Genomic DNA, 27,271 nt, shown 5'->3' on the forward strand with positions numbered 1-27,271 from the left:
CCAAAGACCCGGAGAAAGTATTAGCAAAATACATCTGATAAAAAGATGTATATAACCAGAAAAAACATGAAAAACTTCAAACAAACAAACCTCTTGGGACTTCCCCGGTGGTGCAGTGGTAAAGAATCTGCCTGCACATACAGGGGACACGGGTTCGATCCCTGGTCCGGGAAGATCCCACATGCTGCGGAGCAACTAAGCCCACGTGCCACAACTACTGAACCTGAGCTCTAGAACCCGCGAGCCACAACTACTGAGCCCACGTACCACAATTATTGAAGCCCACACGCCTAGAGCCCATGCTTCACAAGAGAAGCCACCACAATGAGAAGCCCGCGCACCACAACAAAGAATAGCCCACACTCGCCACAAGTAGAGAAAGCCCACGCACAGCAACGAAGACCCAACGAAGCCAAAAATAAATTAATTAATTAATCTTTTTTAAGTGTTCAGCAAGGACATGAAAGCAAACTAAATGTCCTCTGACAGATGAATGGATAAAGAAAATGTAGTATATATATGCAATAGAATATTACTCAGCCATAAAAAAAGAATGAAATAATGTCATTTGTAGCAACATGGATGGACAAATATCATATGATACTGCTTATATGTGGAATCTAAAAAAATGGTACAAATGAACTTATTTACAAAACAAACAGAGTCACAGATGTAGAAAACAAACTTATGGTTACCAAGGGGGAAAGGTGGGGGAGGAATAAATCAGGAGATTGCGATTGACATACACACACTACTATATATAAAATAGATAACCAGGACTTCCCTGGCGGCCCAGTGGCTAAGACTCCGCGCTTACAATGCAGGGGGCGCGGGTTCAATCCCTGGTCGGGGAACTAAGATTCCATATGCTGTGCAGTAAAAAAAAAAAGAAAAAGAAAATAGATAACTAATAAGAACCCACTGTATAGCACAGGGAACTCTACTCAATACTCTGTCATGACCTATATGGGAAAAGAATCTAAAAAAGAGTGGATATATGTGTATGTATAACTGATTCACTTTGCTGTACAGCAGAAACTAACACATTATAAATCAACTATACTCCAATAAAAATTAGTTTAAAAACAATAACTAACATCTTACTTAATGGTGGAAGATTGAATACTTACCCCCTAAGGTTGAGAACAAGACAACGCTACCTATCTCCCCAAATTGATCAAACTGGTCAAATGATTCAGTGCAATCACAATCAAAATCCCTACATTGTACTGGAAGCACTAGCCATTACAATAAAGAAAAAAAAAAAAAGAAGAGGAGGCATACTGATTGAAAAGGATGAAATAAAACTTATCTTTATTTACAAACAATGAGCACCTATGTATATAATCCTCCTAACCAAACTACCTAAAAGATAATAAAACAAGTGAGTTTGGCAAGGTTACAAGATACTAGGGGAATATACAAAAATCAATCATATTTATATATACAAACAACAAATTATTGGAAACTGAAATTTTAAAAATACTATTTACAGTCACATTTTTAAAAATATAAAACAGTGATAAATTTGACAAAAGATTATATAAGATTGTCCGCTGACAACTACAAAACACTGTTAAAGAGAAATTAAAGACCACCCAAAAAAATGGAGATATATATAACATGTTCATGGAACAGAAGACAATATTTTTAAGAAATCAATTCTTCCCAAACTGATCAACTGATTCAGTGCAATCACAATCAAAATCACAACGGACATTTTGCATAAATAGATAAGATTTTAACAAATATATGGAAATGCAAAGGACCTAAAATACCCAAAATAATTAAAAAAAAAAAAAAAGAAAAGAAAAAGTTGGAGGACTTCCCCTATCAAGGCCAGAGTAGAGACGGATTGAAATATATATCAATGGAAGAGAAGAGACTCCAAAAATTGACCTACACATATTTGACTATTTGAATTTCAACAAATGTGCCAAATCAATTCAATGGGAAATGTATAACCTTTTCAACAAATGGTGCTGGAAAAGTTCAACACAATGTAGCAAAATATGAACCTCACCCCTTATCTCACACCATATACAACAATTACCTCAAATAGGTCAGAGACCTAAATTTAAGAGCTACAACTATAAAACTTACAGGGAAAAAAAATGAGAAAAATCTTTAGCAAAGATTTCTTAAATGCAACACAAAAATCAATAAATTGAATTCCAATAACAATTAAAAACTTCTACTCTTCCGAAAACACTTATGAAAATGGAAAGACAAACCACAGACTCAAATATTTCTAAAACACATATCCAAAAAAGGTTTTGTATCTGGAATAAAAGAAGTCTTACATCTCAGTAAGATAAACCCAACTCAAAAATGGGCAAAAGATATGAACAGACACTTCACCAAAAAAGATATACCAATGGCAAGTAAGCACATAAAAATATATTCAACATCATTAGTCATTAGGAAAACTCAAAGCCACAATGAGCTCATACCCACTATATACCCACTAGAATGGCAAGCATTAGAAAGACTGACCATACCAAGTGCTGATGAGGATATGAAACAACCTGAACTATCATACACTGCTGGGAGAAATATATAATGGTACAATCGTGTTGAGAAACAGGTGGCAGTTTCTTAAAATTTTTAAATGTTAAACATACACTTAGCATATAACCATTCCTGGACACTTACTCAAAAGTAATGAAAGCATTTGTTCACACAAAACCTTGCAACACAAATGTCGTAAAAGCTCTATTTTTGATAACCAAAAACTGGACACAACCCAAATATTCATCAATAGGTGAATGGATAACTTGTCATATACCTATACAACGCAATAGTACTAAACAATAAAAAGATATGAAACTATTAACATATGCAACATGAATAAATCTCAAAATAACTGTAAGTGAAAGAAGCCAGCCTCCCCCAAAGAAAATGTACATACTGTATGTATAATTCCATATATTAAAAGTTCTCAAAAATACAAGCTAATCTTTAGTAACACCAAGCAGATCAGTAATTGCCTGAAGATGGGGGAGAGATGGATTACAAAGGGATACAGGAGGGATCAGATTTTGGACTTCAAATCTAACAGGTATTTCCATTATTGTAATTATGACGGATTCATGGGTAGACATACACATCAAAACCCAAATTGTACAATTTAAATATATGCAATTAATTATTTGTCAATTACACCTCAAAGTTGGAGAAAAAAAGAAAAAAGCAAACTATAGTGATAGAAAGCAGAACAGTGGATGATTGAATACAAAACCCCGAACAGGACTGAATGCAAATGAGCAAGAACTTTCTGGGGTGAGGGAAATGTTCTGTATCCTGCTTAGGGTGATGGTAAAACCGTTTACATTCATCAAAACTCAAGCTGCGGGCTTCCCTGGTGGCGCAGTGGTTGAGAATCTGCCTGCCAATGCAGGGGACACGGGTTCAAGCCCTGGTCTGGGAAAATCCCACATGCCACAGAGCAACTGGGCCCGTGCGCCACAATTACTTAGCCTGCACGTCTGGAGCCTGTGCTCCGCAACAAGAGAGGCCGCGACAGTGAGAGGCCCGCGCACCGCGATGAAGAGTGGCCCCCGCTTGCCACAACTAGAGAAAGCCCTCGCACAGAAACGAAGACCCAACACAGCCATAAATAAATAAATAAATAAATTTAAATCATATGGGCTTCTAAGAAGACCTCTGCTTAAAAAAAAAAAAAAAACACCTCAAGCTGCACACTTAAAATGATTGAATTTTATTATAAGTAAATTACACCTCGATAAAGCAGATTTCTAAAAATTAAAACAGCATACCCAAATGTTATCTAGGTACATTTTAAACATCTTTAAAACTAAAAGGAACAAATATATATAGTTACAACATATTATAGTCTATCACCTCATTAATCTATGCTACCAGTTTGACATCCTAACAGGGTTTTTTTTTATTTTTACATTTTTTAATTTTTATATTTTTTAATTTTATGTTAAAGAAAAACAAAAAAGCACTAGAAGAAACACATGAAAAGATTTTTTTAATTTCTCAAACTATAAAATTTGATGCCACAATATATTACTCAGAGATGAGGGAATCAGGCACTTCACACACTGCTGGTGGATTTGTCAATCGATACAACCTCTAAAGGGAGCAAGCTGCAGTATCTATAAAAAGTTTAAATTCATAGTCTTTAAAGTAGCATTCTCCATCTACAAATTTTTATATACTTCATAACAAAACATGAGAACAAAGAAACATGTATGACTACACTTACAGCTTTGTTTGTAGTAATATGAAACCGGAAAAATTATGATATATCCATACAGTGGAACACTGTGTAACCATCAGAAAGAACTTAGTAGCTATAAATATAGATATGAAACCTCTCCAAGATCATTTAAAAAGTATACAGTCCAGAATAGGGCTTCTGAGTGCCAGTTACATTGGTGTTCATTTTATGAAAATTTATCAGACTGTACTGTGCACTTTTCTAAATGTATATTACACTTCAATATAAAGTTTTTCCCAAAACATGGGAGAAATTCATTAAACTTAAAGTTTTTAAGCACATGCATTTATATGCCTAGAGTAACAATGGTTGCCTCTGGGCAGGGGACAGGGAAGTCAGCTGAGGAAGGTGCCTTACTTTCCACTGTATATCCTTTGGTACCTTTTGAATTTATACCATGTGCACCTGTTACATATTTCAAAAAATATTTCTGAACTGAGACCATCTGCAACTGTATCTATGTATGAGTTGGGTTTTTTTTAATACAGAAATAAACTCGAGGCAGAGATGGATTTAGGTCCATAATAGCTCTTCATAACCGAATTTCAAATTTTTTACTCATTACAAGTTTCATCTTCACTGTCTTTATAACCAGTAAGCAGTTTAAATTTCAACCTAGAAAATAAATTTTAAAAGACTCACCTTTTCTACTTTGAATAGGGTTTTGTGTATGACTTCATCTGAAGAAGAAAAAAAGGGCTCTGCATCGAAAAACCCAGACTATTAAATGAGATCATGTACATGCAGCACACAGAACAATGTCCAGGCACACAGGCAATCAATAAATGGTAGCTTTTATCTTTCATATCTAAGAATATGAATCAGAACACAGGGAAGAGAATTTTATTGGGGTAAGAGGGGGAAGGTAGAGCAAAGGAGACAATAGCAACTAAAGTATAAGATATACAGATACGGGAATTCCTTGGCAGTCCAGTGGTTAGGACTCCGAGCTCTCACTGCTGAGGGCCAGGTTTCAATCCCTGGTCAGGGAACTTGGATCCCACAAGCCATGTGGCACAGCCAAAATAATAATAATAAAAATAAAGTATAAGATATACAGATAGAATTAAGGAGATGATGCTGGAAATGTAGATTAGAGTCATATTATGAAAGGCTATGGGAACTCCATGGGAGTTCAGTTTCAAACTCTTAGACAAAGAACAACAGAAGATTTCATGCCTTCAAGCAGTCAAACAACATGAAAGGACAAACTTTTCAAAGATTAAATAAGAAAGGAGAAACAGTCACTCTCATGGTCAAAAAGTGAGAGCATTAGTATAACCTCTTTGGAGGTAACTGGGTAAGAGGTATTAAAGTTTTAAATGTACGTTTCTTTTGATTCAAAAATTTCATTTCCAAGACTTTTGTACTAAGACATACTCATACCAGCACACAGATCTACATATAGTTCACTGTAGCATCATTCAAAATAATAAAAGATTGGAAACAGCAATGAGAAACTGGTTAAATAAATTATATCCATTCATACAATGGAATATTATGCAGCCTTTTTAAAATATGAGATATAGAAGGCTCTCCAAGTTCTTTTGCTAAATAAAAATAGTGGGAGCTCCCATTTGTTAATTAAAAATAAAAAGGGAGGGGGAGAGAATAGAAAAAAAGAAAAGAGACATCCATAATCCCATGTACAGAATTATCCTCTAACAGTAGTAGCCTGGGGCGGGGGGGGGGTTAGCTATAATGACCAAAGACCTAGGGGTACCAGGAGCCTTACTTTCACTTTTTCACATATATTTTTAAATGAAATTTTTAAAACATTATAATTTTATGTTAAGTAAACACTACAGAATAAAAGAAGTGGGCAAGGGAGAAGATTAGAAGCAGCAATTAATTTCGTTCAGATCTACTCCATCTCCTCCATGAAGTTTCCTTAACAATCCCGGCTGAAAATGACCTTTTCTTCCTCTGAACTTCTGAACCACTTTATGTTGCTGCAACTATGTTTTTTCAATTATACTCATTTCTCAGCTAGATTATAAACTCCTAGATCACAAAGGGATTTTTAATGCCCACAACATTTAACACAATTCTTTGAAGAACAGTGGTACTGAATAAAAACATTTGAGCAACTTACAGAAGGACTGCTCGGTCCTAGGGCAAGTGGCAAATAAGAATGTGGTATTCTAAGGCACAGACATGATTTATCTGGGCCAACTCCTCAAGGGAGACGTAAGTCCCAAGCAAACCGTTAGGACTCTAATTTTATCTCGATTTCCAGGTAGAAAATTTGACTTGAGAGTTGAACTCTAGAAACTTTCACATTCAAACACCAAGCATTTGGGGAGGACTTAAAGTGAGTATTACTGAAAAGAGGATTTTAAAAGCTTATAAAAGTAATGGTCCCTATCTCTAAGAATAGACAATTTGACTGAATCCGTCCTACCAATCAATAAATACTGACTCTTGGGCTTCCCTGCTGGCGCACTGGTTATGAATCCACCTGTCAATGCAGGAGACACAGGTTTGAGCCCTGGTCCAGGAAGATCCACATGCCCCGGAGCAACTAAGCCCATGCACCACAACTACTGATCCGTGTGCCACAACTACTGAAGCCCATGTGCCTAGAGCCCACGCACCACAACAAAGAGTAGCCCCTGCTTGCCGCAACTAGAGAAAAGCCCTCACACAGCAGCTAAGACCCAATGCAGGCAAAAATAAATAAATAAATTTTTAAAATAATAAAATGAAATAAAAAATTAAAAACTCCCTTAAAAAATAAATACTCATGCACAGAAGGAGATAATTAAGATTCATACCAGGAAATAAGAGTTATATTTTCAGTTGTGGTAGTCTGGGAAATTTACTTAAATGAGACAGGATCTGAGCCGGGCCTTATGACTAGACTAGATAGCAAGGCAGGAGAGCAGAAAAAATCAGCATGACTGAAACAAGGGGCAACAAAAGTGGGAAAGATCGATTTAAAAAAAAAAAAAAAAGACTGTGATAGGAACTGAACATTAGGTTAAGGAATCTGGATTGTACTCTGCAGATTTTTAAGCAAAAAATGTGATCAAGGGCTTCCCTGGTGGCGCAGTGGTTGAGAGTCCGCCTGCCGATGCAGGGGACACGGGTTCGTGCCCTGGTCTGGGAAGATCCCACATGCCGTGGAGCGGCTGGGCCCGTGAGCCATGGCCGTTGAGCCTGCGCGTCCGTCCGGAGCCTGTGCTCCACAACGGGAGAGGCCACAACAGTGAGAGAGGCCCACATACAGCAAAAAAAAAAAAAAGTGATCAAAATGTTTAAAAAGTTTAAACTGGCAGAATAGGAGTAGCGAAAGGGCAGAGACTAACTGGAAAGCTATTATAGTAATCTAGAAATAAAGGGTCTGGACTACTTTTAGAAACTGGAATTAAAATATATTTAAGAAAAATGTATCAATAAGAGTCTACAAAAGCAAAATCATTTATTCAATACCATAACTGAATTTTTATATATATATATTTTTTTTTGGCTGCATTGGGTCTTTGTTGCTGTGTGCAGGCCTTCTCTAGTTGCGGCGAGTGAGGGCTACTCTTCATTGCGGTGGGTGGGCTTCTCATTGCGGTGGCTTCTCTTGTTGCACAGCACAGGCTCTAGACACGTGGGCTTTAGTAGTTGTGGCACACGAGCTCAGTAGTTGTGGCTCTCCCGCTCTAGAGCGCAGGCTCAGTAGTTGTGGCACACGGGCTCAGTTGCTCCACGGCATGTGGGATCTTCCCGGATCAGGGCTCGAACCCGAGTCCCCTACATTGGCAGGCGGATTCTTAACCACTGCACCACCAGGGAAGCCCCCATAACTGAATATTTAAATAATCAAGTCTTGAAATGTTTTATCTCTGCACTCTTGGTAACGATTTCCCACCAAGAGGAACTGTGCTCTCTCCGTAATAAAATCATAGTCATTCTTCAAAGCCCTGCATCCTGATCACCTGGTCCCTTTCCTCCACTGAACTTCTCCAAGATCTTTATAGGCAAAACAGATTACCTTGTTCTGAAGTGATTTGAGTACCCGATTGATTGTGTGCACTTGGAGGTCAAAACCTTTTTAACTCTCAGAGTGCCTTAAATAGTACAAGCTTAATAAACACTGATTAAGTATGTGTGTTTATGGGGCAGTGGGCAGCAGCCAAGCAGTAGCCAATTAAAGATGATTGAAACTATAAAAAAAGATGATTGAAGCTTAAGGCCTTCTAGGGAAGAGAACAGTAGAATGAAAGTCAGTTTTAGAAGTCACATGTGGGAGCTATTTTGTACTATGGTTAAAAAAAGGGAGACTGAAGGTACTGGGCAAGTTCATGATTTCAGGTTCACCTAATTTGAGGCCCACACACCTAAGGCTTCCACCATTCTAGATGTGGTTATGCACTCTGAAAGTAGCTTCCTGAACTAACGTTACTGGTTCCCAGTGAAATTATGTGTAAAACTTAATATAATAATAGTCCTGTCTCATATGAAAAGATACCACTGACCCTCCAATAAATGCAATGTGTGTGTGGAGTTATTTTGCTCACTTAGTGAAGTTAGGTTTTCCTAGATGCAGCCAAATACTTCTCTGACAGCAATGGAGCCAACTCTCTTGGATGGGATGAAAGTACTGTCATAAAACACAACCACCACCAGGCAGGTAAAAGAGGAGAGAGATGAGTCTGGTTGGTGCAGAGAGTATGTAGACTAAATTTAGACACAATCTGGTTAGGAGAAAACTGGGTTACCCTTAAAGTATTTTCAAATACAGTTGCCAAATTTCAATCTAGAAACAAACCAAGCTGATGTAGCTACTCTACAAAGTGACTTAAATTCAATAATCCATTTCACTGATGACAGCTTTACTGAGAGTAAAGAAAATATGACTTCATTTTCTTACACCAGAAGGAAGAGGTTGAAAAGTCTCTCCCTCCCGGGCCCCAACACACACATACAACACAAATTTTGCCCTTGTAACATATACTACTATGGTGAAGTCAGGATCTCAAAGTCATCCTGTCCCCAAACTCATGAGTCAGCACAGAAACTTGCATCTTCACACCATTATCTGGCATAAACTGCTCAATCCATTTAATATTTGACAAAAAAAAAAATTTTTAAGGCCATTCTACATATCTATACAATGTTTTAAGTTTATAGGATTTTCTAATACAAGGAACCTTGGAAGATCATATACTCCACCTCTTTGTGTTATAAATTTAAAAGCAGACCTAGAGAGGTTGATTTGCAATCTCAGAGTACAAACTTGCAAATTATTCTCAAACTCTTCACTGGTACTATTCTTTTCAAAATAACAAGCTAACAAATGATACTGCTCAGGTAACAAAGGGGGAATATTTAAAGGTTTTCACGTGTAGGGTTTTTTTTTTTTTTTTTTTTTTTTTTTCTTTTTGCGGTATGCAGGCCTCTCACTGTTGTGGCCTCTCCCGTTGCGGAGCACAGGCTCCGGATGCGCAGGCCCAGCGGCCATGGCTCACGGGCCCAGCCGCTCCGCGGCATATGGGATCCTCCCAGATCGGGGCACGAACCCGTATCCCCTGCATCGGCAGGCGGACTCTCAACCACTGCGCCACCAGGGAGGCCCCGTGTAGGGGTTTTTTTTAATTAAAATTGTTTTAAAATTGGGCATATGATCACACTGCTCTTTCCACCAGTAACAATTAACTCTCATTTATAAAAATGTCGGTTTTGGACACTTAGATTTTGATAAACATTTCCTCTCAAAGTAAAAATTACTTGGTTTTAGATTTCACTTAAACAGAAGAGCAAAGAATATTTACTCTAAAAGTCTCCCCCCGCCCCTTTTCTTGTATGTTAAAACCCTTTCTTCCCCTTCCCCAAGCTTTCTCCTCTTTTGTACTCAAGTTCTCAAATGCACAAGATGGAGGAACAATACCACAATACAACTGCAGGCTTCCTGCCTACTAGTCAGTCATTATTCTTAAGACTTGAGAACTTTCAAAACACTGGTTGGGTTGCTTTGAAATTCCCTCTTTCAGATTTTCCCTCCTTCATGGGACATCTATTTAAAAGAATGACTTCAAAAATGTCTTGCTGCACCCAATCAAAATGCTCTAAGCAAACTAAAAATGTTAGCTTTAGATATGAAGGTAGGATGTAAATGCCTGAAGTTTGACAAACACCAATCTAAAAGTAGAGGACAGAAAGAAAAAAGTGTATTCCTGGCCAAGCATAAGAACAGTATTTTTCTCATGTTTATAAACCCTATTTCTGAAAAATTCCACAGTTATATGGAAGAATCTTAAAGATTACATTACCATCTCGTTCTTTTTAACAATACCATATAGAAATCTAAAGGCCTAAAACTACATTGAGCTGAACAGAAAAGGGTTACCTTAATTATTACTGACAAATAGTTCACACTAAAATAAGGTATATTTTATTTTTAAAAGTTTTCAGGGGCAGAAAAAAATGACCAGCAGCAGTCACCTGGAAACCTGGGGAACTTCCCATTTCCTACGACCAGACTTGGATCGTGGCAGGAATACTTACTAATAAACTTATTTGGTTGTTGAGATAAACTAATGGAGATACTCTAGACAGAGACATGGGGGGAGGAATGGGGGATAAATTATCTCCTCAGCTCACAGTGGGTTCCTTTTTAAAGGCAAAAGCATTAAAAATGAAGGTGAAACACACTGGCTCATGAGTAACAACTTGTCAAATTGTTACAATAAACAGTTTGCCATAAGCAACAAATAAAAATTTTTTCCACATCCCTAACAAAAACAAAAAGACCAATTTATTTTAAACAATATTCAATAAAGCTCAATCCCAGTACAACAAAATAATTTAGCTAGTCCCCTGGAGTTTGTTATAATGGGATTTAACCTGTACACTCAACGTTCAATTAACCATGAGGCTTATCCTAATTGAGGATTATGCTGACTTCTGCAGTCCTTTCCCATCTATCCATCTACCACTCCTACTCAGCTGCCATAGCTACCAAAGGCAAAGCCGCAGGGAGCAGTAGATTATCCATTACTATGTGATACCCAGGCCAATATTCTCTCATCATGTGGGTGATGAAGAGGTTAAATTTAGTAATCCAGTCAGCCTACTTTCCAAAAAGTGAAGTTTCATAACCCTCACTTGCAGTCTCTAACTAAAGAGATTAAAAATTTCTGAAGAATTCCTTCATAGGTGAACAGTAAAGTCACACTCTTTCCTAGAACATATCAATGAAAAATATTAACAGAAAAGAAAAAATAGGACACTGATGTTCCTAATGAAAAATAGGAAAAGGGACAAACAGGAAACACTAGTCCATTTGCTCTTAGACCATTCTTTGAAATAGGTAAAGCCTCTGTGCCAGTTAGGTCAGACTTCTTTCCTTTTCCTCTAGGCCACAAAGTTTACTACACAGGTAGTTAAATAAACCTTTATTACTGTGCCCCTGTAAATTGACCTAGACCGAAGAACCTACCAAACTGAGTTAATGCTGACGAAATTAGGAACTGGCAGTATGTAGTCTAAGATTATCCGGTTTGTGGATAAATCGGCCTTCTGGACACTGCAGGTCTTCCTTTCAACTCCTGCTGTGTATCTTCTGGCAATTTTCCCGTTCATTTAACAACTCTCCACCAGAAGGTAGGAAAGGGAAAGGCGATTAAATTCTAGTCAATTCCATCATTTGTTAGGGAGCTGAAAATAAGGTTAGGCTCTAGATAAATTACATCCTTAACCCAAAATAACCTTCTCCCAGAAACCCTGTCAGAAAACCAATGGGCCAAATGAATTTACCTAGCTATCATTAACAAAGTGAAGGAATAAACCTCAGTACAATCGAACCCCTCCTCCACCTGAACTGTAAAAGGTTCATTTTGTAATCCCCTCCCCCACCCCAAAAAGCACTCATAAAGGAAAAGAAAATGCCTACATTTTACTGCAGCACTCAACCTCAACGCTATCCCTGAGAATCCAAACTAACATACACTCACCTATTTCCTTAAAGTGTTGAACTATGAAGAAAAAGAAAAGTTAACATACATTTCCAATACTAATTTCCTGCTCCCAGAGCTTCAACCACTCAATAATGCAAAAAAGGAATATTCTACACCACAGAGTATAGTAAATTCAAACCAAACTGGGACAGGTACTCCCTAGTTTAACCTTTGAGAAACTCCAGTTCCTCTTCAATCATGATCAACAACTCTTGTTTTTCTAGTCCTAGGTAGCATTTAAAGAGTAACAATTGTGTTAAATTGTGGTCACCTGGCTGTGTAGACAGTCACTGGAAGCTATATTCATTCTAAACTTGCAACAAATTAAAAGTTTTCAAAAGTAGTCCACATCCTCTGGCCAAGGCTTGAAATTATACAGTCTAAAAAAAATTGTAGAAAGAAACCCTGAAGCCGTTTATTTTAACACCAATTAGGGATAGGACAACAGTAGTTTGGGTTTTTTATCTTACCCTATTGTCCAAACTAAAATATAAGTCATTCTTTTAGAAGACTTCTCAAAAACCTACTAGTCTTCAAGTTAAAAGGAATTATTCTATACACAATCATACTACTAATGCTCAAAGGACTGAATTTAAAAGAAAAATAAACCTCTTTATCTGTAATATGTCCCTGACATGGTAAGAAAGTTTACTTCAAATGACCAATCAAGAAGGCATTGGTAAGTAATCATTTCAGCAACTATTTTTTATTTACATGACTCCTAGAAAAAGGGCCCAGGGTCCAACAGAATGTTCACTCTTTATTGAATGAATTCTAATTTATTTGCTTGGGGGTGGGGGGTGGCGATGTATAGAAATAATTTCTATATGGGGAAAACACAGCATACTCACTTTCAAAATATATTTAATATAATCCCTAATCCCCTAATCTTTAATATCACTGAATTTTTGTAATGAACAGTTAGTGTTAATAAATGTAAAACCAGCATTCTAAAACATTTTTTAAATCCTGTTAATTATACTACAGTTGTTATGCATTTTCAAAGCCTCTGTAGTGAAGGAATATTTTATGGTAGAAACATTTCCTATAACTGCTCTAGAAACATTACAGCTTCCCACTTAGTCCACAATCCTCATGTCCAATATGTACTTGTATATACCAGAAGCTATGCCCTTTTTTTTAATGCTGATTAGACAGTTAAGTCATTTCTATCGATACATAAGATTCCCCTATAATTTAGGATCGCAGGCAATCTAGATTACTGCTCATTTAAATGCAGAACCTGAAGCAACCTCCAGTAACAGAAGCTATAGTGTTCAATATCATTTTACATGTTACAGAGGCTTCATCTTACATACAAACAATGAACCCTGGCAGGGTCCTTCACCCTAAAGCCTGACAGATTGTTATTTCCTTAAGGGTGCTAATAGATAAGGCAACATAAGCAGTAAGTTTGGAAGAGCTTTTCTAATCGCCATCAACAACTGTTGAAGACAGTAAAGAGAAAGCAGTATTCCCATCCCATCTTCCCTTTCTTTGGTTCATTCTTTTTCCCTGCTTTTGGTATCCAACAGGGGTGTGTTTCGAATGAAAATTCTTTAATTATTCCAAAAACCAAGAATACTCTAGAAACCAGTAACAGTCGTTGCCTCCTGGGAATGGGAACTGGAGGATTTAGAGTAGGACAGAGGTTCGTTTTTCTTTTTGTACCCTCCCAGTTGTCCCTAGACCAGTTATATCGGGTATAACCTATCCTAAACTAACAAGCAATAACTGAATTTGTTTTCAAGAACACAAACTTACAGATTTCCATTTAACATTTTGGTTTATGCGGCAATCACAAGACTTACGATTTTATTTTTCCACCATCCTCTAAATAACCTGCTGCAACAAATAACTGATGCGTTCCTGCAGCCAGGGACCAGTTAGGTGGATCCGAGACCAGGCGTCTGAATCCAGGAGATGAAGCAATCTCACTCAGTACTACTAGCACTCTCACTCATCTCATTCAACTCCATTTCAAACCGCTGCAGCAAGACAGCTGGTACTCGCCTTCCTGTTTCTTTACGGTACGGGCTTAATAACAAAAACAGGTTGGCTTTGAAGCGCTGCTGCTCAAAAAGTGCAAGAAGGAAGTCTTCACATTCGGGAAGGAGAAAGGAAAAAAAAAAAGTTCCGACTTCGAGAGAATTTCAGACCTTTCGTGTCTTTCCATTTGAGAAGCCCCAACTCCTCCTGCTAGTGAGATTTCGAGACGACGCTCTCTGCCTCTCACAGCTGCTCTTTTGGTTAACTTTTCCACCCTGAGTGCCCTCAAACTGCCTAGGAAGCAACTAAGCCCTCCAACTACTCGTGGGTTGTTTTTCTAAAGCATGTGCAAGACAAACTACTTAAACCATCACAAATTGAATCAATGTACGTAAGCAGATTAGAGATGGAGAAAAGAAAAAAAAGAGTAATAATAAAGACAGCCCAATCCCAAATTTAATTCACTAACTTCCACTTGCCATTTCCCAGCCTTCACACCCGAGGTAGTAAAATGCCTTTTTACTGAGAAAAACTGCTGAGAACCTACCCGTGCCCAAAATGGAAATCCCGCAGATAATTCGTGTTAAAATATTTAAAATGCCCAAGTGCAGGAGGAAACACGGCAACAAAATCCAACCCGATTCTCAGTACGACTTGGAGGCTGGGCTGGGGGTGAGTGGGGGGTCTGTGCGGCTCCCCCCTCCCCCTGATTCTTCCGAATAACTACGAGACGCCGAGGCAGCGGGAGGAGGGGTCGCAGGGAGCTTTCAAAAGCACCCCGAGGGCTGCGGGAGGATAAAACTTTAGGGACAGGCGGGAAAAGTGGACCCCCGCGGTCCCCCCCAAAACTCCTCGGAGTGACCCCTCCACGCGGGGACGCCCCTCGCACTCCAAAGCCAGCTGCCGCCTAACCTCGACACCCCTCCTCCGGCCGCGGGCCGCCCCCAGGCTGTGGGGAAGCGGCGCGGCCCCGACACGCCGAAACTATCGCCGCGCGCCCCCCGCACGGCGCGTCCCGCAGCGCCTCAGCGGAGCCGGAGCCGCCGGCTCGCCGCAGCACGAGAGACTCGCCCTCTTCCCTCCGCCTCGCACTCCACCCCCTTGCCCGCCGCCGCTCTTCCTTTATCTCCACTCACCGCCCGCCGCCATTTTCCTCGCAGCTCAGCTTTAAATCGGAAACTCGCCGCTCAGCACTCAGCGTTCAGCCAGCAGCCGCTGCCGCCGCCGCCGCCGCCACAAACTCAGCAGCCGCGGCCGCCGCCGTTGCTGTGAAGGAGCTGAGGCAGTAGCCGCGGGAGCCGAGGCGCGGGGGCCGCCGGGATATGTAGTCTCGCGGCCACGCCCAGCACTACCGGTCCCAGGGGGCCTTGCGCGGCCGGGGCGCTGGGTGGTCCCGCCCAGTCAGGCTTCCGTGGCGCGAGGGCGTGGCCGAGTGGACCCTGGGGCCAATTTTGCTCACTTACCACCTGGGACCCGCGGCGGGGTCCGGGGAACTGGAGTGCAACCCTAGCCTTCCCCTTAATTTTTTCATACTTGTTTTTGTCCAGTAATATCTAACACTTATGGAGCGTTTATTGTGTGCCAAGCACTGATCCTCAAAACAAGCATCCCTTAGGGACCACTATTAGACTCAGTGTTCAAATGAGCAAACTGAGGCACAAGGTCAGAAGCCACGGGGCTGTTCATTAGATGCTAAAGTCACTGGGTGAAAGGTTGTTGGGCAATAGTATATTCACTATTCAGTCCCAAAGTATAATATCAACCCACGGAGTACACAGCACCTACAAAGGGGAACAGCTGGCTTTGCACTGGGTAGATCTGGCAGACAACACCTTAACCAAGCGATCAAATCACCAGCCACTATCACTTAGCATCACCAATAATGGATCAAACTGAAATTATGCGTCTTCTGATATGATGCAGTGGGGAAAATGTAACGCCCCCTCCGTAGTATTCTTGCCAAAAAACAAAAAAAGCTAACCTGAACATAACTATGAAAAAAACAATTAGGCATATCCAGAATGGTGAGGCATGCTACAAAATGCCTAGCCTGTAAAAATATCCAAGCATGAAAGGTGAGAACCAAAGGCAGGGCTTCCCTGGTGGCGCAGTGGTTAAGAATCCGCCTGCCAGTGCAAGGGATATGTGTTCTAGCCTTGGCCCTGGGAAGATCCCACATGAGGTGGAGCAGCTAAGCTCGTGCACCACAACTACTGAGCCTGCGCTCTAGAGCTTGCCTGCCACAACTACTGAGCCCACACGCCACAACTACTGAAGCCCACGCACCTAGAGCCGGTGCTCCGCAACAAGAGAAGCCACTGCAGTGAGAAGCCCGTGCACCACAACGAAGAGAGAGAGAGCCCACGCACATCAACAAAGACCCAAGGCAGCCAAAAATAAAAATTAATTAATTATTTTTAAAATGCAATAGGTGGGCCTTGGCTGAATCCAGGTTTTGTTTGTTTATTATAAAAAGGATTTGGGGGGAAATTTTTAATATGGACTGTATACTAGATAATAATATTTAATCAGTATTAAATGTCTTGAGCATGACTAGAATAAAATAAATAACCATTTGCTAGCTCCACCACCGCCATTTCCCACCTAGACTACTGCAGTAGCCTCCTGGAGTCTATTCTCAACATAGCAGCCAGAGAGATCCTGGTAAAAACCAAGTCACTTTATGTCTGTCTTCCAAACTCTTTGCAGTTACCTGAAGAGCCCCATACAACCTGTCTGTGCCCTCCCCTCCCCCTTCTAAGCTCATCACCTACTTCTCATCCACTCATTACTGTATTCCAGGAACACCAGACTCCTTGGGGTCCCTCCAACATACCTAGCACACTCTGGCCTTAAAGATCTTGTATTTGCTATTTCCTCTGCCTAGCTTACTTTTTTCCAGAAAATCCAAATCACTCACCTCCCCCATGGTCATTGTCCAAATGTCACTGCTTCAGTGAGGCCTTCCCTAATTTTTTTTTTTTGCCTTCCCTAATTTCTCTATTTTAAATTCCCACCTACTTCAATCCCAGCTTCCCCTACCCCTCCTCCTTGCTTCATTTCTCTCTGTAGCACTTTCTCTCATTGGAAACACCATGTAATTTTGTTTATGGTGCTAATTATCTCTTTACCTCACTAGAATGAAAGCTCCGTGAAGGTAGGGCTTTTGTGTCTTCTGTTCTCTGATATATTCTTAACACCCACAACAGGGCTTAGCAATAGTATAGATGCAGTCAATATTTGCTCATCAAACAACAGATACCAAGTACCATGTTATATCTTGAGAAAACAGAGATGAAATACTAAGACCCTGGGTGAACTTTCACCTGCACAACTGCAGCTGTCCCCCAGCTGCTCTCCTTGCTTCTCCCATTAATCATCTTATAAGCCACTCCCCCACTCAGTAGCCAGAGGAATCTTTCAAAAACCATACATTAAATTAGGTCACTTCCAACCTGAACATGTTCCAATGGTGAAACTGCACAACACAGAGTGGGACTTGAACCTAGCCAGAACCCACTCTTTTTTTTTTTTTTTCTGGACTTTTGTTTATGGGAAGATTTTTAATTACAGTTTCAATTTCATTATTTGTGATAGGTCTATTTATATTTTCTATTTCTTCCTGGTTCAGTCTTAAAAGGTTGTGCTTTTCTAGGAATTTGTCCATTTCTTCGTGGTTGTCCATTTTATTGGCATATAGTTGTTTGTAGTAGTCTCATAATCCTTTGTATTTCTTCAGTGTCAGTTACTTCTCCTTTTTCATTTCTAATATTATTGATTTGCATCCTCTCCCTTTTTTTCTTGATGAGTCTGGCTAAGGGTTTATCAATTTTGTTTCTCAAAGAGCCAGCCTTTAGTTTTATTGATCTTTGCTATTGTTTTCTTCATTTCTATTTCATTAATTTCTGCTCTGATCTTTATGATTTCTTTCCTTCTACTGACTTTAGGTTTTCTTTGTTCTTTCTCTAGTTGCTCTACGTGTAGGGTTAGATTGTTTATTTGAGATTTTTCTTGTTTCTTGAGAACCCACTGTCTTTTAATTGAGATCACACACCTGGTCTCAGGACTTAATGAAGCTCAGGTTCTTTATGTCTCATCACAGAAAGAATTTAGTGAGAGACAACGTGATAGGTAAGAAGTGGATTTATTTATAGAGAGAAACACTCCACAGACAGAGTGTGGGCCATCACACAAGGTGAGAGGGCCCAAAGTACAGGATGGTTAGTTTTTATGGGCTGGGTAATTTCATAGGCCAATGAGTAGGAGGATTATTCCACCTCTTTTGGAGAAGGGGCACGGTTTTCAAGGAATTGGGCCACTGCCCACTTTTCGGCCTTTTATGGTTAGCCTAGGAACTGTCATGGCGCTGGTGGTTGTGTCATTTAACATGCCAGTGTATTACAATGAGTGTATAATGAGGCTCAAGGTCTCCTGGAAGTCAAATCTTCCACCGTCTTGGACTTAGTTGGTTCTAACCAGTTTTGGCCGTGTCCTCAATGGCTATGTCATTCTTTTAGAGGTTGTGCCCTGCCCCCTTCCCTCCTGTTTCAATGGCATCCCATGGCATTTGGGATAAAACCCAGACCCTAACTGATTTGGTCTCTGCTTCCCTCTCTGATCTCAAGTAATCTATGTCTTCTTTTTTCTTGTTGTTGTTTTGTTTTGCATTTTTTTAACATCTTTATTGGAGTATAATTGCTTTACAATGGTGTGTTAGTTTCTGCTTTATAACAAAGTGAATCAGCTATACATATACATATATCCCCATATCTCTTCCCTCTTGCATCTCCCTCCCTATCCCACCCCTCTAGGTGGTCACAAAGCACTGAGCTGATCTCTCTGTGCTATGAGGCTGCTTCCCACTAGCTATAATCTATCTCTTCATATTACTTACCCCATGCCAGACACTAACATTCTTGATGTTTCCTGAACATACCAAGCATGCCTCAGGGCCTTTCACTTGCTGTTCCCTTTGCCATCTGGAATTTTCTTTCTTCCTGTCTTGCTCCCCATTGTCACTCAGATCTCTGCTAAAATGTCTCCTCCTCAGGTAGATCTTCTAAAGCAAGACACACACACACACACACACACACACACACACACACACACACACACACCAGAGTCACATAACCTTGCCTTAATTTCTTCATTATGATTAACATCTGAATTTTTTTAAGGAAATCTTTTTTTTAAATATATTTATTCATTTATTTATTTACTTTTGGCTGCATTGGGTCTTTGTTGCTGCACATGGGCTTTCTCTAGTTGCCGTGAGCAGGGGTTACTCTTCGTTGCGGTGCACAGGCTTCTCATTGTGGTGGCTTCTCTTGTTGTGCATCACGGGCTCTAGGCGCGCGGGCTCAGTAGTTGTGGCGCACGGGCTTAGTTGCTCTGCGGCATATGGGATCTTCCTGGACCAGGGCTCGAACCCGTAGTCCCCTGCATTGGCAGGCACTTTTAACCACTGTGCCACCAGGGAAGTCCCAACAGTATTTCAATTTTTTTTTAATTGTCCGTCTCCCTCTCTAGACTGTAAACTCCAAGAGGGTAGGAAATTTGTCTGTTGAGTTCACTGCAGTGACTCCCTTACTTAGATTAGCATCTGACCTATAGCAGGCAATTAGTAAGTGTCTGTGGGAAAAAAAAGAACAAAAGAAGAAAGGAGGGAGGAGGAAAGCAATGGGAAAAAAGAAAGGAAATCAACCATGTATTCTATCAATATTAATTAATATATATGTTCACAGAAAGTATAAATGACATTAACAATAAAAAAAAAAAAGCACAAGTTGTTTGAGAACCCAAGGACAGACTTCTAACTCAAGGGGTGTCGGAGAAGGCTTCCAGGAGGAAGCGACTTCAGTGCTGACTTTGGCAAGGTTTGGATGGAACCTGTACGTGATCCACGCTGACACCTGGGAAACACTACTATAGACTTAAAATCGAAGGCAAATGAGTGACACGCTCTATAGTAAAAAGTCTGTGAAGTGCTTCCCTGGTGGCGCAGTGGTTGAGAGTCTGCCTGCCGATGCAGGGGACACGGGTTTGTGCCCCGGTCCGGGAGGATCCCACATGCTGTGGAGCGGCTGGGCCCGTGAGCCGTGGCCGCTGAGCCTGCGCGTCCGGAGCCTGTGCTCCGCAACGGGAGAGGCCACGGCAGTGAGAGGCCCGCGTACCGCCAAAAAAAAAAAAAAAAATTAAAAGTCTGTGAAGATGGCTGCCGTCATTCCTTCCTCCTTGTTTGCACAAGCCACTCCTCCATCTAAGCCTTGGGCTTCCCTGGTGGCGCAGTGGTTGAGAGTCCGCCTGCCAATGAGGGGGACGTGGGTTCCTGCCCCGGTCCGGGATGATCCCACGTGCCACGGAGCGGCTGGGCCCTTGAGCCATGGCCGCTGAGCCTGTGCGTCCGGAGCCTGTGCTCCGCAATGGGAGAGCCCACAACGGTGAGAGGCCCGCGTACCGAAAAAAAAAAAAAAAAAAAAAAAAAAAAGAGGTAAGCCTTATTTCCTCTTCCTTGAGTGGGATTTGCCCCAGGACTGGAAATGGTGGATGTTACATGGTACGACTTTCAAGCCCGTGCCTTAAGATGATTGGCAGCTTTCATTTCCTTCCTCGTGGAACCCAGCCGCCATGCTGTGGGAAGCCAAGGCAAGGCACTCCAGTCAACAGCCCCAGCTAAGGTCCCAGGCAATAGCCAGTAGTAACTGCCAGCCACGTGAGTCAGCCTTCTTGCACATTCCAGTCCCTACAGCCCCTATCAATAAGATCTGGAAAAGAAAAACCACCCACTGAGCCCAATCGACCTACAGTATCATGAGAGATAATAAAATGGTTGTTCTTTAAGCCACTAAAGTTTGCGGTGGTTTATTACACAACATTGATAAGTCAAACAGTCTACATGTGTGGACTTTTGTTGAACTGTGCTTGAGAACTTTCAATAGGCAGGAAGAGTAGTCTCAGATTCTGAAATTACCCCCAATAAAATTGTTTGGCCTAGGAGACACAGAAGCATAAACTCGGTGCAAATGGGATTAGAAGGTCATGTAGCTAAAGCCCTCCAAAAATTAAGAGATTCTCCCTACCACATTTCTGATTGCACAAAGCCTCTGCTTCCATGTTCCCAGGAGGGGTGCTCACTTCCTCAAGGGCAGCGATGCCAGTCAGGTTTCCTGGGTTGCCAGAAACAATGATAGACTCTGGAATGTAGTAAAATGATACAGAGGAACTCACAGAATCAAAGGGACAACTGAAGGACCGGGGCCAGAAATGTCAAAAACTACGGGAAATGAAGATCCTGAACATCTTATCTGGGACCAGCAAGTAAATCTAGAGATCAGTCATTTTATCCCATCTTCTCATCACCTTGTTCTGAGATTCAAATTCAAAAGATGAATTTGTTCAATTGGTCTAGCTTGGGTCACATGTCGTATATGCAAGTAACACATTACCAGACTGATAATAATGCTAAGTAGCCTGCCTACAACTTATTCTCAAATGATTCACATGGGAAAAAAAAATACACACACATACACAAACATGCACGCATGCACACACAGAGTGCATGTAAGCAAATGCAACACAATTTTATCAATTAGTAAATCTAGTTTCAGGGATACATAGGTGTTTATTCATTATTCGTTCAAGTTTTCTGTAGACTTGAAATTTTCCAAAATAAAAATTAAAAGTTTGGGCAGAGGAGGAGGGGGTACTTATAGCAGCAAAAAGATTGTACTAGCCAGCACTCCTAGAAACCCTATACTTACCAGGCACTATTCCAAGTCCTTTACATATATTAGTTCATTTAACCCTCACAGTAACCCTAAGCAATGGGCTTTTATTATCTCCGTTTTACAGATGAGTAAAGGGGTCAATTGAACAAGGAATTAATTTGCCCAAGAGTATGAGCACTCATTGCTAGATGAGGATATAAACCAGAGCTCACAAGCTCATGTTCTTAACTCTTATGCTTTACTGCCTCTCCAGAGACACAAAAACAATAAACACATTTAACTGTCATACAAACTTGTCTAAAGGTAGAGAGTTTCAGAGTGTGTTCATCAAGGAACAGGATATTACAACTCTTCTGCTCCACCACCTTCAGAGTATTTGTTTTCTGCCCTTAGTTTACAGCCTCATGGACACAAGATGGCTGCCACAGCTGAAACATCACATCAACTCACCATCAAGTCCAAATGCAGGAAGCAGAAGAGTGAATACATGTCAAGAGAGACATTATACCTCTCAATTTGTTTTCCTATATAAAAGTCTTCCCCAAAATTACTCCCTTCCCTCTCAGTGTCCCCCACCCCCGAAACAAACATCCCCTTCCACCTCATTACAGTGGAGGTATAGGCCACAGGGTCACCCTCGCTGCAAGGGAATCTGGGAACCTAAGCATTTACTACTTGAGCGACAGGCTTTAAATAAGTGGATGAGTGAATGCTTCTCAGTTGTCTGGTCCAGCCAGCAGAGGCTCTGCTTCTGTCCCCGTCTTTCTCACAGTCCCCTATATTCTTCCCTCTTTCATTGTATGACCATATAGCCTAGTGGATAAGAGTGTGGGCTTTAGCACTCACTGCCTGAATTGCTCAGCTGGTTCTGCTACTTATAAACCTGTATGCTATGACCCAGCAATCCCACTACTGGGCATATACCCTGAGAAAACCATAATTCAAAAAGAGACATGTACCAAAATGTTCATAGCTGCCCTATTTACAATAGCCCAGAGATGGAAACAACCTAAGTGTCCATCATCGGATGAATGGGTAAAGAAGATGTGGCACATATATACAATGGAATATTACTCAGCCATAAAAAGAAATGAAATTGAGCTATTTGTAATGAGGTGGATGGACCTAGAGTCTGTCATACAGAGTGAAGTAAGTCAGAAAGAGAAAGACAAATACTGTATGCTGACACATATATATGGAATTTAAGAAAAAAAATGTCATCAAGAACATAGGGGTGGGCCTCCCTGGTGGCGCAAGTGGTTGAGAGTCCGCCTGCCGATGCAGGGGATACGGGTTCGTGCCCCGGTCTGGGAGGATCCCATATGCCGCGGAGCGGCTGGGCCCGTGAGCCATGGCCGCTGAGCCTGCGCGTCCGGAGCCTGCGCGTCCGGAGCCTGTGCTCCGCAACGGGGGAGGCCACAACAGTGAGAGGCCCGCATACCGCAAAAAAAAAAAAAAAAAAAAAAGAACATAGGGGTAAGACAGGAATAAAGACACAGACCTACTAGAGCATGGACTTGAGGATATGGGGAGGGGGAAGGGTAAGCTGTGACAAAGTGAAAGAGCGGCATGGACATATATACACTACCAAACGTAAGGTAGATAGCTAGTGGGAAGCAGCCGCATAGCACAGGGAGATCAGCTCGGTTCTTTGTGACCGCCTGGAGGAGTGGGATAGGGAGGGTGGGAGGGAGACGCAAAAGGGAGGGGATATGGGAACATATGTATATGTATAACTGATTAAATTTGTAAAGTAAAATAAATAAATAAATAAATAAACCTGTATGCTGATGACCAGTTACTTGGACTTTCTGTGCCTCCACTTCCTAAAATGGGAACCACAATGATAATAATACCTATTTCATAGGACTATTATGAGGATTTAAATAAAACAATACAGTAAAAGCCCAAAGAACAGTGTCAAACACAAAGTACACCCCTGATAAATTTTTTTTATGTATTTTATTATTATTATGGGTTCTTTTTTTGGCTGCGTTGGGTCTTTGTTGCAGCGTGCGGGCTTTCTCTAGTTGCGGCAAGTGGGGGCTACTCTTCGTTGCAATGCGTGGGCTTCTCACTGCAGTGGCTTCTCTTGTTGCAGAGCACAGGCTCTAGGTACGCGGGCTTCAGTAGTTGTGGCTCGCGGGCTCTAGAGCACAGGCTCAGTAGTTGTGGCACACGGGCCCAGCTGCTCCGCGGCATGTGGGATCTTCCCGGACCAGGGATCAAACCCGTGTCCCCTGCACTGGCAGGCGGATTTTTAACCACTGCGCCACCAGGGAAGTCCCTCAATAAATGTTAATAATGATTATGGATGGCAGTTCCAAAGTTGGGGATTGCAGGGATTAATATCCAAAGGTTAGGAACAATTTCCTCCTTTTCTCCCCATTTTGCCTCATTATAGTGATTGCAGTCTGAAATTTCCCTGCAAGTGAAAATAGATTGCTTGGGTGGATACCTAAACCCTGTACATGCCTAAAACTCTGTTTCAAAATACTTAATCCGAAAATGAGCTGGCACTGGCCCAGGCCCCACGCCCAGACTGTACTCTGAACCACTCCACTCTCCAGGTAGGACACACAGCTGAAGGAGAACAGACAGAAGAGATTTAGAGGCAATGAATGTTTTAGTGTGTTGTTTTGCTTAAAAGGGGGGAAACACCTCTGTGAAGAATCACATTAAGGCACATTTCTGGTAGTACAGAGCTGTCCAAGCCTTTCAATCCAGAGTAAACTTATTCATGCCTCTTGCTTTAAACCAAGATCAGGGGATGGCAACCTGTGATTTTTGTGCCAGAGGTGGCACAGGAGCCCGTTGAAATTGGCACCAGAGCTGGCTGCAACAGACCTTCCCCTCCCTACAACCTGCAAATGACTTTCCACAGCTAGAAGAATTTTAAGCCCAGCTAACTCTTGACTTTTTTTCTTTCTGAGATTTCTTTTTTTTTTTTTTTTAATATATTTTCTTGGCCATGCCGCACGGCATGTGGGATCTTAGTTCCCCAACCAGGGATGGAACCTGTGCCTTTTACATTGGAAGCACGGAATCTGAACCACTGGACCGCCAGGGAAGTCCCATCTTTCTGAAATTTACTTTTTTTTTTTTTAATATTTATTTACTTTGGCTGCACCAGGTCTTAGTTGCCACATGTGGGATCTTCATCGCCCCATGCGGGATCTTCGTTGCAGCATGTGGGATCCTTAGTTGCGGCATGCAGGAACTACTTCCCTGACCAGGGATCAAACTCGGGTGTCCCACATTGGGAGAGTGGAGTCTTAGCCACTGGACCACCAGGGAAGTCCCTGAGATTTACTTCTTAAATGCATTTGCTTTAGGAAGAAATAATTTGCTACCCTATGCTTAAAAAACATTTTTTAAGTGTTGGTGAGGATGAAAGGATGAGGAGAAATTGGAACGTGTATACGCTGCTGGTGGGTCTATAAAACAGTGCAGCCATTTTGGAAAACAGTTTGGCAGTTCTTCAAAATGTGAAATGTAGAGTTGCCATATGACCCAGGAATTCCACTCCTAGGTATATACCCAAGAGGATTTCAAACATATGTCCACACAAAAACGTGTACAGAAATCTTCATAGCAACATTATTCGTAATGGCCAAAAAGGGAAACAACCCAAGTGACCATCAACTGATGAATGGTTAAGCCAAAGTGGTCTCTCCATACACTGGAATATTATTAGGTAATAAAAAGGAACAAAGGGACTTCCCTGGTGGTGCAGTGGTAAAGAATCCGCCTTTCAATGAAGGCAACACGGGTTCGATCCCTGATCAGGGAACTAAGATCCCACATCCCGTGGGGCAACTAAGCCGGCGAGCCATAACTACTGAGCTTGCCCGCCTCAACTAGAGCCCACGTGCCGCAAAGTACAGAGCCCACCCACCCTGGAGCCTGCACGCCGCAACGAAAGATCCTGCATGCCTCAGTGAAGATCCCGAGTGCCGGAACTAAGACCCAACGCAGCAATAAATGATTAATTTTTTTTAAATAAAGGAACAAAGTACTGATAACATGGGTGAACCTTGAAAACATCGTGCTAAGTGAAAGAAGCCAGCCTCATGCTATATGATTCCATTTAGATGAAATGTTCAAAATAGGCAAATCTACAGAACAGAAAGTATATTATTGGTTGCTAGGGATCAGAGGATGGGGGGCTGGTGGTCAGCTGCTGGGGGCGGGGTGCTGGGTTTCTTTTTAGGCTGATGAAAATATTCTGAAATTAGAAAGTGGTGATGGTTGTGTGAATCTATGGATATGCTAAAAACACTGATGTGTACACTTTAAAAGGGTGGATTTTATGGTATGTGAATCCTATCTCAATAAAACTGTTTTTTTTAAGTACCTATTGTGGTTAATGCAATTGTGAAATTTTCCTATCTTGTTTCCTATCTTGCTCAGAGATATGAAAAAGAAGAAATTTTAAATAATGGTAGAAACTCAGAAGGTATAAAAAGGTAAACAGTGGAAAGTAAGTCTCTCCCACCTGTGTTCCAGGGACACCACTGTCACCATTTCTTACTTGTCCTTCTAGAGACAGTCTTTGCATACACACAACCTTATTATGTGTGTTGCTTCTTGTACAAACAAGAGCCTACTGTCCACCATGTTTCAACACTTGTTGTATCACTTAATAATGTATCATGGAAATTGCCCCACAAGGACCTTTATGGTAAGGTTCATAGAGAACTGTCTGGCTTTTTTTTTTTAACAACTGTTATAAGTATGTGGATGTTACTAGTAGACATTCAGGTTGTTTCCTTTCTTTTACTCTTACAGTGAATTTCCTTGTACCTCTCACTTTAAAGCAATGTTTTAATAGGTATTAGTAATCACAAAATACAAAGAAGGAAGCAAAGATCTCACTAATAAACTCTTTCTACATGACCTCAATGATGTCAAGCTTAGGAGCTTCTCAGAACCAGAAGAGGAATGGGACCAGAGGGGGGCGTGGGGAGGAGACAAGGCAGTAAGTTCTTTAGCACAATGGCAGTTGTTTTTTGCTGTTGTTGTTTTGCTGTTGTTTGTTTGTTTTTGGCCACACTGCATGTGGGATCCTAGTTCCTCGACCAGGGATGGAACCTGGCCCCCCTGCAGTGTAAGTGCAGAGTCCTAACCACTGGACCACCAGGGAATTCCCAATGGCTGTGTTTTGGATCAAGGCGGTTCAGCGTCTCAAAATGAAAGAATCACCGAGGCTGGAGCTTTGGGGCTCAGCTGTGAAAGGACATCCTTGAAGATGGCCAAATCAGTTTCTCCAAAAGGCAATACTGGAGTTGGCTTCATGAGAACACATCATGTTTTCCAGATGGTGGGTCAAAACCCATTCTTGGGTTTGGAAA

At 41.2% G+C, this 27,271-nt stretch overlaps 1 protein-coding gene and 1 non-coding gene across 6 annotated transcripts in view; both read right to left on the reverse strand.

Moving 5' to 3' along the window:
- The window catches only part of NCOA3 (nuclear receptor coactivator 3), a 123,808-nt gene extending 108,313 nt beyond the window's left edge, over positions 1 to 15,495 (reverse strand). For all 5 annotated transcript variants that reach the window (XM_060120004.1, XM_060120006.1, XM_060120005.1 and 2 more), the window contains exon 1: positions 15,327 to 15,495. The gene's annotated coding sequence lies outside the window, so the exon portion shown is untranslated. The remainder of the gene's footprint in view (positions 1 to 15,326) is intronic.
- Positions 15,496 to 26,990: 11,495 nt separating this feature from the next.
- On the reverse strand, positions 26,991 to 27,063 carry TRNAV-UAC (transfer RNA valine (anticodon UAC)). Its single transcript has one exon. It is a non-coding gene; the product is annotated as a tRNA-Val (tRNA).
- Between the last annotated feature and the right edge of the window lie 208 nt (positions 27,064 to 27,271).

This window comes from Mesoplodon densirostris, chromosome 16 (genome assembly GCF_025265405.1).
Source record: "Mesoplodon densirostris isolate mMesDen1 chromosome 16, mMesDen1 primary haplotype, whole genome shotgun sequence".
In the NCBI taxonomy this organism is placed as follows: Eukaryota; Metazoa; Chordata; class Mammalia; order Artiodactyla; family Ziphiidae; genus Mesoplodon; species Mesoplodon densirostris.